This window comes from Oncorhynchus clarkii, chromosome 13 (assembly GCF_045791955.1).
Source record: "Oncorhynchus clarkii lewisi isolate Uvic-CL-2024 chromosome 13, UVic_Ocla_1.0, whole genome shotgun sequence".
NCBI lineage: Eukaryota > Metazoa > Chordata > Actinopteri > Salmoniformes > Salmonidae > Oncorhynchus > Oncorhynchus clarkii.
Genome location: NC_092159.1, coordinates 61,595,570 through 61,607,851, shown reverse-complemented (window position 1 = coordinate 61,607,851; position 12,282 = coordinate 61,595,570).

Below are 12,282 nucleotides of genomic sequence, written 5' to 3'. Positions count from 1 at the left end.
GTTAGTCAGTAGTACTATAAAGGTATGGTTAGTTAGTCAGTAGTACTATAAAGGTATGGTTAGTTAGTCAGTAGTACTATAAAGGTATAGTTAGTTAGTCAGTAGTATTATAAAGGTATAGTTAGTTAGTCAGTAGTATTGAGTAATGAAGGTATGATTAGTTAGTCAGTAGTACTATAAAGGTATGGTTAGTTAGTCAGTAGTACTATAAAGGTATAGTTAGTTAGTCAGTAGTACTATAAAGGTATAGTTAGTTAGTCAGTAGTATTATAAAGGTATGGTTAGTTAGTCAGTAGTACTATAAAGGTATAGTTAGTTAGTCAGTAGTATTATAAAGGTATGGTTAGTTAGTCAGTAGTACTATAAAGGTATGGTTAGTTAGTCAGTAGTACTATAAAGGTATGATTAGTTAGTCAGTAGTACTATAAAGGTATAGTTAGTTAGTCAGTAGTACTATAAAGGTATGGTTAGTTAGTCAGTAGTACTATAAAGGTATAGTTAGTTAGTCAGTAGTACTATAAAGGTATAGTTAGTTAGTCAGTAGTATTATAAAGGTATGATTAGTTAGTCAGTAGTACTATAAAGGTATAGTTAGTTAGTCAGTAGTACTATAAAGGTATGGTTAGTTAGTCAGTAGTACTATAAAGGTATAGTTAGTTAGTCAGTAGTACTATAAAGGTATAGTTAGTTAGTCAGTAGTACTATAAAGGTATGGATAGTTAGTCAGTAGTACTATAAAGGTATGGTTAGTTAGTCAGTAGTACTATAAAGGTATGGATAGTTAGTCAGTAGTACTATAAAGGTATGGTTAGTTAGTCAGTAGTACTATAAAGGTATGGATAGTTAGTCAGTAGTACTATAAAGGTATGGTTAGTTAGTCAGTAGTACTATAAAGGTATGGTTAGTTAGTCAGTAGTACTATAAAGGTATGGTTAGTTAGTCAGTAGTACTATAAAGGTATGGATAGTTAGTCAGTAGTACTATAAAGGCATGGTTAGTTAGTCAGTAGTACTATAAAGGTATGATTAGTTAGTCAGTAGTACTATAAAGGTATGGTTAGTTAGTCAGTAGTATTGAGTAATGAAGGCATGGTTAGTTAGTCAGTAGTACTATAAAGGCATGGTTAGTTAGTCAGTAGTACTATAAAGGTATGGTTAGTTAGTCAGTAGTACTATAAAGGCATGGTTAGTTAGTCAGTAGTATTGAGTAATGAAGGTATGGTTAGTTAGTCAGTAGTACTATAAAGGTATGGTTAGTTATTCAGTAGTACTATAAAGGTATGGTTAGTTAGTCAGTAGTACTATAAAGGTATAGTTAGTTAGTCAGTAGTATTGAGTAATGAAGGCATGGTTAGTTAGTCAGTAGTACTATAAAGGTATAGTTAGTTAGTCAGTAGTATTGAGTAATGAAGGCATGGTTAGTTAGTCAGTAGTACTATAAAGGTATGGTTAGTTAGTCAGTAGTACTATAAAGGCATGGTTAGTTAGTCAGTAGTACTATAAAGGTATGGTTAGTTAGTCAGTAGTATTGAGTAATGAAGGCATGGTTAGTTAGTCAGTAGTACTATAATGGTATGGTTAGTTAGTCAGTAGTACTATAAAGGCATGGTTAGTTAGTCAGTAGTATTGAGTAATGAAGGTATGGTTAGTTAGTCAGTAGTACTATAAAGGTATGGTTAGTTAGTCAGTAGTACTATAAAGGTATAGTTAGTTAGTCAGTAGTACTATAAAGGTATGGTTAGTTAGTCAGTAGTACTATAAAGGTATGGTTAGTTAGTCAGTAGTACTATAAAGGTATGGTTAGTTAGTAGTACTATAAAGGCATGGTTAGTTAGTCAGTAGTACTATAAAGGTATAGTTAGTTATTCAGTAGTATTGAGTAATGAAGGTATGGTTAGTTAGTCAGTAGTACTATGAAGGTATGGTTAGTTAGTCAGTAGTACTATAAAGGTATGGTTAGTTAGTCAGTAGTATTGAGTAATGAAGGCATGGTTAGTTAGTCAGTAGTACTATAAAGGTATGGTTAGTTATTCAGTAGTACTATAAAGGTATGGTTAGTTAGTCAGTAGTACTATAAAGGTATGGTTAGTTAGTCAGTAGTACTATAACGGTATGGTTAGTTAGTCAGTAGTACTATAAAGGTATGGTTAGTTAGTCAGTAGTACTATAACGGTATGGTTAGTTAGTCAGTAGTACTATAACGGTATGGTTAGTTAGTCAGTAGTACTATAAAGGCATGGTTAGTTAGTCAGTAGTACTATAAAGGTATGGTTAGTTAGTCAGTAGTACTATAAAGATATGGTTAGTTAGTCAGTAGTATTGAGTAATGAAGGCGTGGTTAGTTATTCAGTAGTACTATAAAGGTATGGTTAGTTAGTCAGTAGTACTATAAAGGTATGGTTAGTTATTCAGTAGTACTATAAAGGCATGGTTAGTTAGTCAGTAGTACTATAAAGGTATGGTTAGTTAGTCAGTAGTACTATAAAGGTATGATTAGTTAGTCAGTAGTACTATAAAGGTATGGTTAGTCAGTAGTACTATAAAGGCATGGTTAGTCAGTAGTACTATAAAGGCATGGTTAGTCAGTAGTACTATAAAGGTATGATTAGTTAGTCAGTAGTACTATAAAGGCATGGTTAGTCAGTAGTACTATAAAGGTATGGTTAGTTAGTCAGTAGTACTATAAAGGCATGGTTAGTTAGTCAGTAGTACTATAAAGGTATGGTTAGTTAGTCAGTAGTACTATAAAGGTATGGTTAGTTATTCAGTAGTACTATAAAGGTATAGTTAGTTAGTCAGTAGTACTATAATGGTATGGTTAGTTAGTCAGTAGTACTATAATGGTATGGTTAGTTAGTCAGTAGTATTGAGTAATGAAGGTATGGTTAGTTATTCAGTAGTACTATAAAGGTATGGTTAGTTAGTCAGTAGTACTATAAAGGTATGGTTAGTTATTCAGTAGTATTGAGTAATGTTAGTCAGCAGTATTGAGTAATATTATTCAGTAGTTTTGAGTAATGTTAGTCAGCAGTATTGAGTAATGCTAGTCAGCAGTATTGAGTAATGTTAGTCAGTAGTATTGAGTAATGTTAGTCAGTAGTATTGGGTAATGTTAGTCAGTAGTATTGAGTAATGTTAATCAGTAGTATTGAGTAATGTTAGTCAGTAGTATTGAGTAATGTTAGTCAGTAGTATTGAGTGATGTTAATCAGCAGTATTGAGTAATGTTAGTGAGAGAGAGAGGGAAAGATAGAGTAATGAGTAATGTTAGAGAGAGAGAGAGGGAAAGATAGAGAGGGAGAGAGAGAGAGAAAAAGAGAGAGAGAGGGAGAGAGAGAGTGAGATAAGTAGAGAGAGAGAGAAAGAGAGAGAGAGAAAAAGAGAGAGAGAGGGAAAGAGAGAGAGAGGGAAAGAGAGAGAGGGAAAGAGGGAGAGAGAGAGAGAGAGAGGGAAAGATAGAGGGAGAGAGAGAGAGAGAGAGAGAGAGAGAGAGAGAGAGAGGGAGAGAGAGGGAGAGAGTGAGAGGGAAAGAGAGGGAAAGAGAGAGAGAGAGGGAAAGAGGGAGAGAGAGAGGAGAGAGAGAGAGAGAGAGAGAGAGAGAGAGAGAGAGAGAGAGAGAGAGAGAGAGAGAGAGAGGGAGGGAGAGAGGGAAAGAGAGGGAGAGAGAGAGAGAGAGTGAGAGAGAGAGAGAGGGAAAGAGAGAGAGAGAGAGGGAGAGGGAGAGAGAGAGAGGGGAGAGAGACTTAGGTGGACTTAAAGCATGCCGAGCAGTGTCTTGATCTGCTGTTTTGGCCTGTCTTATAGCCCTGTCATTACTGTGAGGGCTTAGTGTTTACACACTTTGTTTCTATTGCGTGTCTGTGAGTATGTATTTATGTGTGTGTGTGTGTGTCGGTCATCACTGCAGGTCTTAGCGTGTCTATGCCCTGATGGTGTGCTATCTGCACTCTGCCACAATAATGTGTTTCCAGGATGAGGTGACAAGAAATCCCAGATGGTTAGGCAGTTGCAGCATCGCTATATTTAGAGGAGGACCAACAACACTTTCTGGTTGTCTGCTTTCCCCCTTATTAACAGTTTTGACCAACTTTTAACACACATTTTCTGAAACTACATCTCGGGTACTCAAAACACAATACACAAAACTGTTAGCCAATTTCCCCAAACACCACAGACATTCATGTACTCCCTGCTCAAAATGAAACACAGTAATCAACATCATGTACTCCCTACTCAAAATGAAACACAGTAATCAACATCATGTACTCCCTACTCAAAATGAAACACAGTAATCAGCATCATGTACTCCCTACTCAAAATGAAACACAGTAATCAACATCATGTACTCCCTACTCAAAATGAAACACAGTAATCAACATCACCTGGCCCTCTCTTCTCAGGATCACCTGGCCCTCTCTTCTCAGGATCACCTGGCCCTCTCTGCTCAGGATCACCTGATCACCTCTACCTCCACCGGTACCCCACCCCCACCTCCACCTCTACCGGTACCCCACACCCACACCCACCTCTACCTCCACCAGTAACCCCACCTCCACCTCTACTTCCACCGGTACCCCACCCCCACCTCCACCTCTACCTCCACCGGTACCCCACCCCCACCTCCACCGTTGACCAATGATGTTCCTTCCCCTCCTCCTCGTCTTCGCTAAATTGAATATTTTACATATTCCCACAGTTTTATGGTATTATTTTCATCTACCATTTGCACAATGGCAGCTTCCTGTCGGTCTGTAAACAGACGTGTTCTACCACCACGTACGTGGTGGTCGTCTTTCAGTTCTACAAACACAAAATAGCATCCAGTACAGTAAACACTACAGTAATACAGTATACAAGATAAACAGTACAGTAAACACTACATTAATACAGTATACAAGATAAACAGTACAGTAAACACTACATTAATACAGTATACAAGATAAACAGTACAGTAAACACTACAGTAATACAGTATACAAGATAAACAGTACAGTAAACACTACAGTAATACAGTATACAAGATAAACAGGACAGTAAACACTACAGTAATACAGTATACAAGATAAACAGTACAGTAAACACTACATTAATACAGTATACAAGATAAACAGTACAGTAAACACTACAGTAATACAGTATACAAGATAAACAGTACAGTAAACACTACATTAATACAGTATACAAGATAAACAGTACAGTAAACACTACAGTAATACAGTATACAAGATAAACAGTACAGTAAACACTACAGTAATACAGTATACAAGATAAACAGTACAGTAAACACTACATTAAATCAAATCAAATCAAATCAAATCAAATTTTATTTGTCACATACACATGGTTAGCAGATGTTAATGCGAGTGTAGCGAAATGCTTGTGCTTCTAGTTCCGACAATGCAGTAATAACCAACAAGTAATCTAACTAACAATTCCAAAACTACTGTCTTGTACACAGTGTGAGGGGATAAAGAATATGTACATAAGGATATATGAATGAGTGATGGTACAGAGCAGCATAGGCAGATACAGTAGATGATATCGAGTACAGTATATACATATATTTACATCATTTCCCATCAATTCCCATTATTAAAGTGGCTGGAGTTGAGTCAGTGTCAGTGTGTTGGCAGCAGCCACTCAATGTTAGTGGTGGCTGTTTAACAGTCTGATAGCCTTGAGATAGAAGCTGTTTTTCAGTCTCTCGGTCCCAGCTTTGATGCACCTGTACTGACCTCGCCTTCTGGATGATAGCGGGGTGAACAGGCAGTGGCTCGGGTGGTTGATGTCCTTGATGATCTTTATGGCCTTCCTGTGACATCGGGTGGTGTAGGTGTCCTGGAGGGCAGGTAGTTTGCCCCCGGTGATGCGTTGTGCAGACCTCACTACCCTCTGGAGAGCCTTACGGTTGAGGGCGGAGCAGTTGCCGTACCAGGCGGTGATACAGCCCGCCAGGATGCTCTCGATTGTGCATCTGTAGAAGTTTGTGAGTGCTTTTGGTGACAAGCCAAATTTCTTCAGCCTCCTGAGGTTGAAGAGGCGCTGCTGCGCCTTCTTCACAATGCTGTCTGTGTGAGTGGACCAATTCAGTTTGTCTGTGATGTGTATGCCGAGGAACTTAAAACTTGCTACCCTCTCCACTACTGTTCCATCGATGTGGATAGGGGGGTGTTCCCTCTGCTGTTTCCTGAAGTCCACAATCATCTCCTTAGTTTTGTTGACGTTGAGTGTGAGGTTATTTTCCTGACACCACACTCCGAGGGCCCTCACCTCCTCCCTGTAGGCCGTCTCGTCGTTGTTGGTAATCAAGCCTACCACTGTTGTGTCGTCCGCAAACTTGATGATTGAGTTGGAGGCGTGCGTGGCCACGCAGTCGTGGGTGAACAGGGAGTACAGGAGAGGGCTCAGAACGCACCCTTGTGGGGCCCCAGTGTTGAGGATCAGCGGGGAGGAGATGTTGTTGCCTACCCTCACCACCTGGGGGCGGCCCGTCAGGAAGTCCAGTACCCAGTTGCACAGGGCGGGGTCGAGACCCAGGGTCTCGAGCTTGATGACGAGCTTGGAGGGTACTATGGTGTTGAATGCCGAGCTGTAGTCAATGAACAGCATTCTCACATAGGTATTCCTCTTGTCCAGATGGGTTAGGGCAGTGTGCAGTGTGGTTGAGATTGCATCGTCTGTGGACCTATTTGGGCGGTAAGCAAATTGGAGTGGGTCTAGGGTGTCAGGTAGGGTGGAGGTGATATGGTCCTTGACTAGTCTCTCAAAGCACTTCATGATGACGGAAGTGAGTGCTACGGGGCGGTAGTCGTTTAGCTCAGTTACCTTAGCTTTCTTGGGAACAGGAACAATGGTGGCCCTCTTGAAGCATGTGGGAACAGCAGACTGGTATAGGGATTGATTGAATATGTCCGTAAACACACCGGCCAGCTGGTCTGCGCATGCTCTGAGGGCGCGGCTGGGGATGCCGTCTGGGCCTGCAGCCTTGCGAGGGTTAACACGTTTAAATGTCTTACTCACCTCGGCTGCAGTGAAGGAGAGACCGCAAGTTTCCGTTGCAGGCCGTGTCAGTGGCACTGTATTGTCCTCAAAGCGGGCAAAAAAGTTATTTAGTCTGCCTGGGAGCAGGACATCCTGGTCCGTGACTGGGCTGGATTTCTTCCTGTAGTCCGTGATTGACTGTAGACCCTGCCACATGCCTCTTGTGTCTGAGCCGTTGAATTGAGATTCTACTTTGTCTCTGTACTGACGCTTAGCTTGTTTGATAGCCTTGCGGAGGGAATAGCTGCACTGTTTGTATTCGGTCATGTTACCAGACACCTTGCCCTGATTAAAAGCAGTGGTTCGCGCTTTCAGTTTCACACGAATGCTGCCATCAATCCAAGGTTTCTGGTTAGGGAATGTTTTAATCGTTGCTATGGGAACGACATCTTCAACGCACGTTCTAATGAACTCGCACACCGAATCAGCGTATTCGTCAATGTTGTTATCTGACGCAATACAAAACATGTCCCAGTCCACGTGATGGAAGCAGTCTTGGAGTGTGGAGTCAGCTTGGTCGGACCAGCGTTGGACAGACCTCAGCGTGGGAGCCTCTTGTTTTAGTTTCTGTCTGTAGGCAGGGATCAACAGAATGGAGTCGTGGTCAGCTTTTCCGAAAGGGGCCGGGGCAGGGCCTTATATGCGTCGCGGAAGTTAGAGTAACAATGATCCAAGGTCTTTCCACCCCTGGTTGCGCAATCGATATGCTGATAAAATTTGGGGAGTCTTGTTTTCAGATTAGCCTTGTTAAAATCCCCAGCTACAATGAATGCAGCCTCCGGATAAATGGTTTCCAGTTTGCAAAGAGTCAAATAAAGTTCATTCAGAGCCAACGATGTGTCTGCTTGGGGGGGGATATATACGGCTGTGATTATAATCGAAGAGAATTCTCTTGGTAGATAATGCGGTCTACATTTGATTGTGAGGAATTCTAAATCAGGTGAACAGAAGGATTTGAGTTACAAGATAAACAGTACAGTAAACACTACATTAATACAGTATACAAGATAAACAATACAGTAAACACTACATTAATACAGTATACAAGATAAACAGTACAGTAAACACTACATTAATACAGTATACAAGATAAACAGTACAGTAAACACCACATTAATACAGTATACAAGATAAACAGTACAGTAAACACTACATTAATACAGTATACAAGATAAACAGTACAGTAAACACTACATTAATACAGTATACAAGATCAACAGTACAGTAAGCACTACATTAATACAGTATCCAAGATAAACAGTACAGTAAACACTACATTAATACAGTATACAAGATAAACAGTACAGTAAACACTACATTAATACAGTATCCAAGATAAACAGTACAGTAAACACTACATTAATACAGTATACAAGATGAACAGTACAGTAAACACTACATTAATACAGTATACAAGATAAACAGTACAGTAAACACTACATTAATACAGTATACAAGATAAACAGTACAGTAAACACTACATTAATACAGTATGCAAGATAAACAGTACAGTAAACACTACATTAATACAGTATACAAGATAAACAGTACAGTAAACACTACATTAATACAGTATACAAGATAAACAGTACAGTAAACACTACATTAATACAGTATACAAGATAAACAGTACAGTAAACACTACAGTAGACAAGATAAACATGTTGCAAAGTAGTATAGCTCCCTTATTTCATACATACAGTAAATACATGAAACATTGACTTTGTTTCCCCTTACAGTATGTATTGGAATCTACCGTCTTTACTGTGCTTTATGTTGCACTACTGTCAAGTAGTAAAAGTAGTAGAGAGGTCCAATGTCTGCTGTACATATCTATTCTCATTTGGGAACGTTCAGCTGATGGATGGCTAGGTGAAGTGGCTCAGATTGGGCTGCACTCTCTGCCCAGCCTCTCTCAAAGTCAAACCATGGTTGACCACATGGTCCACCACAGTCGCCCGAATTTCATCAGAGATTACTCTCCTTGTTCTTGGTCTTCGTCCACCTCCACCGGTACCCCCACCTCCACCTCTACCTCCACCGGTACCCCACCCCCACCTCCACCTCTACCTCCACCGGTACCCCACCTCCACCGGTACCCCACCCCCACCTCTACCTCCACCTCCACCTCCACCTCCACCGGTACCCCACCCCAACCTCTACCTCCACCGGTACCCCACCCCCTCCTCCACCTCCACCGGTACCCCACCCCACCTCCACCGGTACCCCACCCCACCTCCACCTCCACCGGTACCCCACCCCACCTCCACCGGTACCCCACCCCACCTCTACCTCCACCGGTACCCCACCCCCACCTCTACCTCCACCGGTACCCCACCTCCACCTCCACCGGTACCCCACCCCCACCTCCACCTCTACCTCCACCGGTACCCCACCCCCACCTCCACCTCTACCTCCACCGGTACCCCACCCCCACCTCCACCTCTACCTCCACCGGTACCCCACCCCCTCCTCCACCTCCACCTCCACCGGTACCCCACCTCCACCTCCACCTCCACCGGTACCCCACCTCCACCTCCACCTCCACCGGTACCCCACCTCTACCTCCACCGGTACCCCACCCCCACCTCCACCTCTACCTCCACCGGTACCCCACCCCCACCTCCACCTCTACCTCCACCGGTACCCCACCCCCACCTCCACCTCTACCTCCACCGGTACCCCTCCTCCACCTCCACCTCCACCGGTACCCCACCTCCACCTCCACCGGTACCCCACCTCCACCTCCACCTCCACCGGTACCCCACCTCTACCTCCACCGGTACCCCACCCCCACCTCCACCTCTACCTCCACCGGTACCCCACCCCCACCTCTACCTCCACCGGTACCCCACCCCCACCTCCACCTCCACCTCCACCGGTACCCCACCCCCACCCCCACCTCCACCTCCACCGGTACCCCACCCCCACCTCTACCTCCACCTCCACCGGTACCCCTCCCCCTCCCCCACCTCCACCTCCACCGGTACCCCACCTCTACCTCCACCTCTACCTCCACCGGTACCCCACCCCCACCTCTACCTCCACCTCCACCGGTACCCCTCCCCCTCCCCCACCTCCACCTCCACCGGTACCCCACCTCTACCTCCACCGGTACCCCACCCCCACCTCTACCTCCACCTCCACCGGTACCCCTCTCCCTCCCCCACCTCCACCTCCACCGGTACCCCACCTCTACCTCCACTGGTACCCCACCCCCACCTCCACCTCCACCGGTACCCCACCCCCACCTCTACCTCCACCGGTACCCCACTTCTACCTCCACCGGTACCCCACCTCCACCTCTACCTCAACCGGTACCCCACCTCCACCGGTACCCCACCCCCACCCCCACCCCCACCCCCACCTCCACCGGTACCCCACCCCCATCTCCACCTCTACCTCCACTGGTACCCCACTTCTACCTCCATGAGGTCTTGAGAGGACCATTCATGTACTTGTAGTTTATGAGTTGATGAGTTTTTCTTGTGTGTGTGATGGAGACTGATATGAACAGGTGAGAGAAGAGAAGAAGTACAGTTACATGTTAACACGCTCCATTTACTGTAATCAGGAGATGTAAAGGACACCTTTACTGTGTCCACTTACTGTAATCTGGAGATGTAAGGGACCGGGACACCTTTACTGTGTCCACTTACTGTAATCTGGAGATGTAAAGGACCAGGACTCATTTAATGTGTCCACTTACTGTAATCTGGAGATGTAACAGACTCCTTTAATGTGTCCACTTACTGTAATCTGAAGATGTAAAGGACCAGGACTCCTTTAATGTGTCCATTTACTGTAATCTGATGGAAGATGTAAAGGACCAGGACTCCTTTAATGTGTCCATTTACTGTAATCTGAAAATGTAACGGACCATAACTCCTTAAATGTGTCCAGTTACTGTAATCTGAAAATGTGAAGGACCAGGACTCCTTTAATGTTTCCATTTACTGTAATCTGATGGAAGATGTGAAGGACCAGGACTCCTTTAATGTGTCCATTTACTGTAATCTGATGGAAGATGTAAATGACTACAACTCCGTTAACCCAGTTTTTTGGGGCCATTATCAAACATATACCATATAACTGTCTGACTCCTGCTTTATAACAGTCAAAGTCATCTCCAGTAATCCTGCTGAGAAAACTGTTTCCAACTTCCTGAAGAAAATGGGTTTTCTGTTGGAACATGCCTGGGTGTATGGATTCAGATAAACACAGAGCACACACACGCATGCACACAAGGACACACAGACCCTCCCCCTATCTAGCCTTGTGTGTGAGTGTGTGTGATGAGATAAGGGGATTACAGTGTCACTGTGGTGGTTCTGGTGAGACTGACTGACATGGCAAGCTCTTCAGTAATCTTCATAATCCATCTGAACACAATGGCTGCCCCCTGACCTTCCCTGCCCACACACACAAGAAGAGGTACACACACACACACACACACACACACACACACATACACACACAAGAAGAGGTACACACACACACACACACAAGAAGAGGTACACACACACACACACACACACACACACACACACACACACACACACACACACACACACACACACACACACACATACACACACAAGAAGAGGTACACACACAAGAAGAGGTACACACACACACAAGAAGAGGTACACAAACAAGAAGAGGTACACACACACACACACACACACACACACACACACACACACACACACACACACACACACACACATACACACACAAGAAGAGGTACACATACACACACACAAGAAGAGGTACACACACACACACACAAGAAGAGGTACACACACAAGAAGAGGTACACACACACACAAGAAGAGGCACACACACACACACAAGAAGAGGTACACACACACCACACACACACACAGACACACGCATGGACACAAGCACACACACCACACACACACACACATGGACGCAAACACACACACACACACACACACACATCAACGCAAGCACACACACACACACACACACACTCACAGACACAGACAGACTCACTGGCGCAGGCACGTGGGCTTGCACACACACCACTTGTAGCCTATACTTGTTATACTGTACATTACACGCGCATCTTGACTACCGGCTGGCAGGAGGGTACAGAAACCGCCTTAAATCGAGTAGTTACAACCCGTGACACCCTATCGCTGTTGCGCAGTGAAAGAATGCAACTTTACAAACTAGCCATTCAGCCTGGAACCGCAGGAGATTCAGGACATCT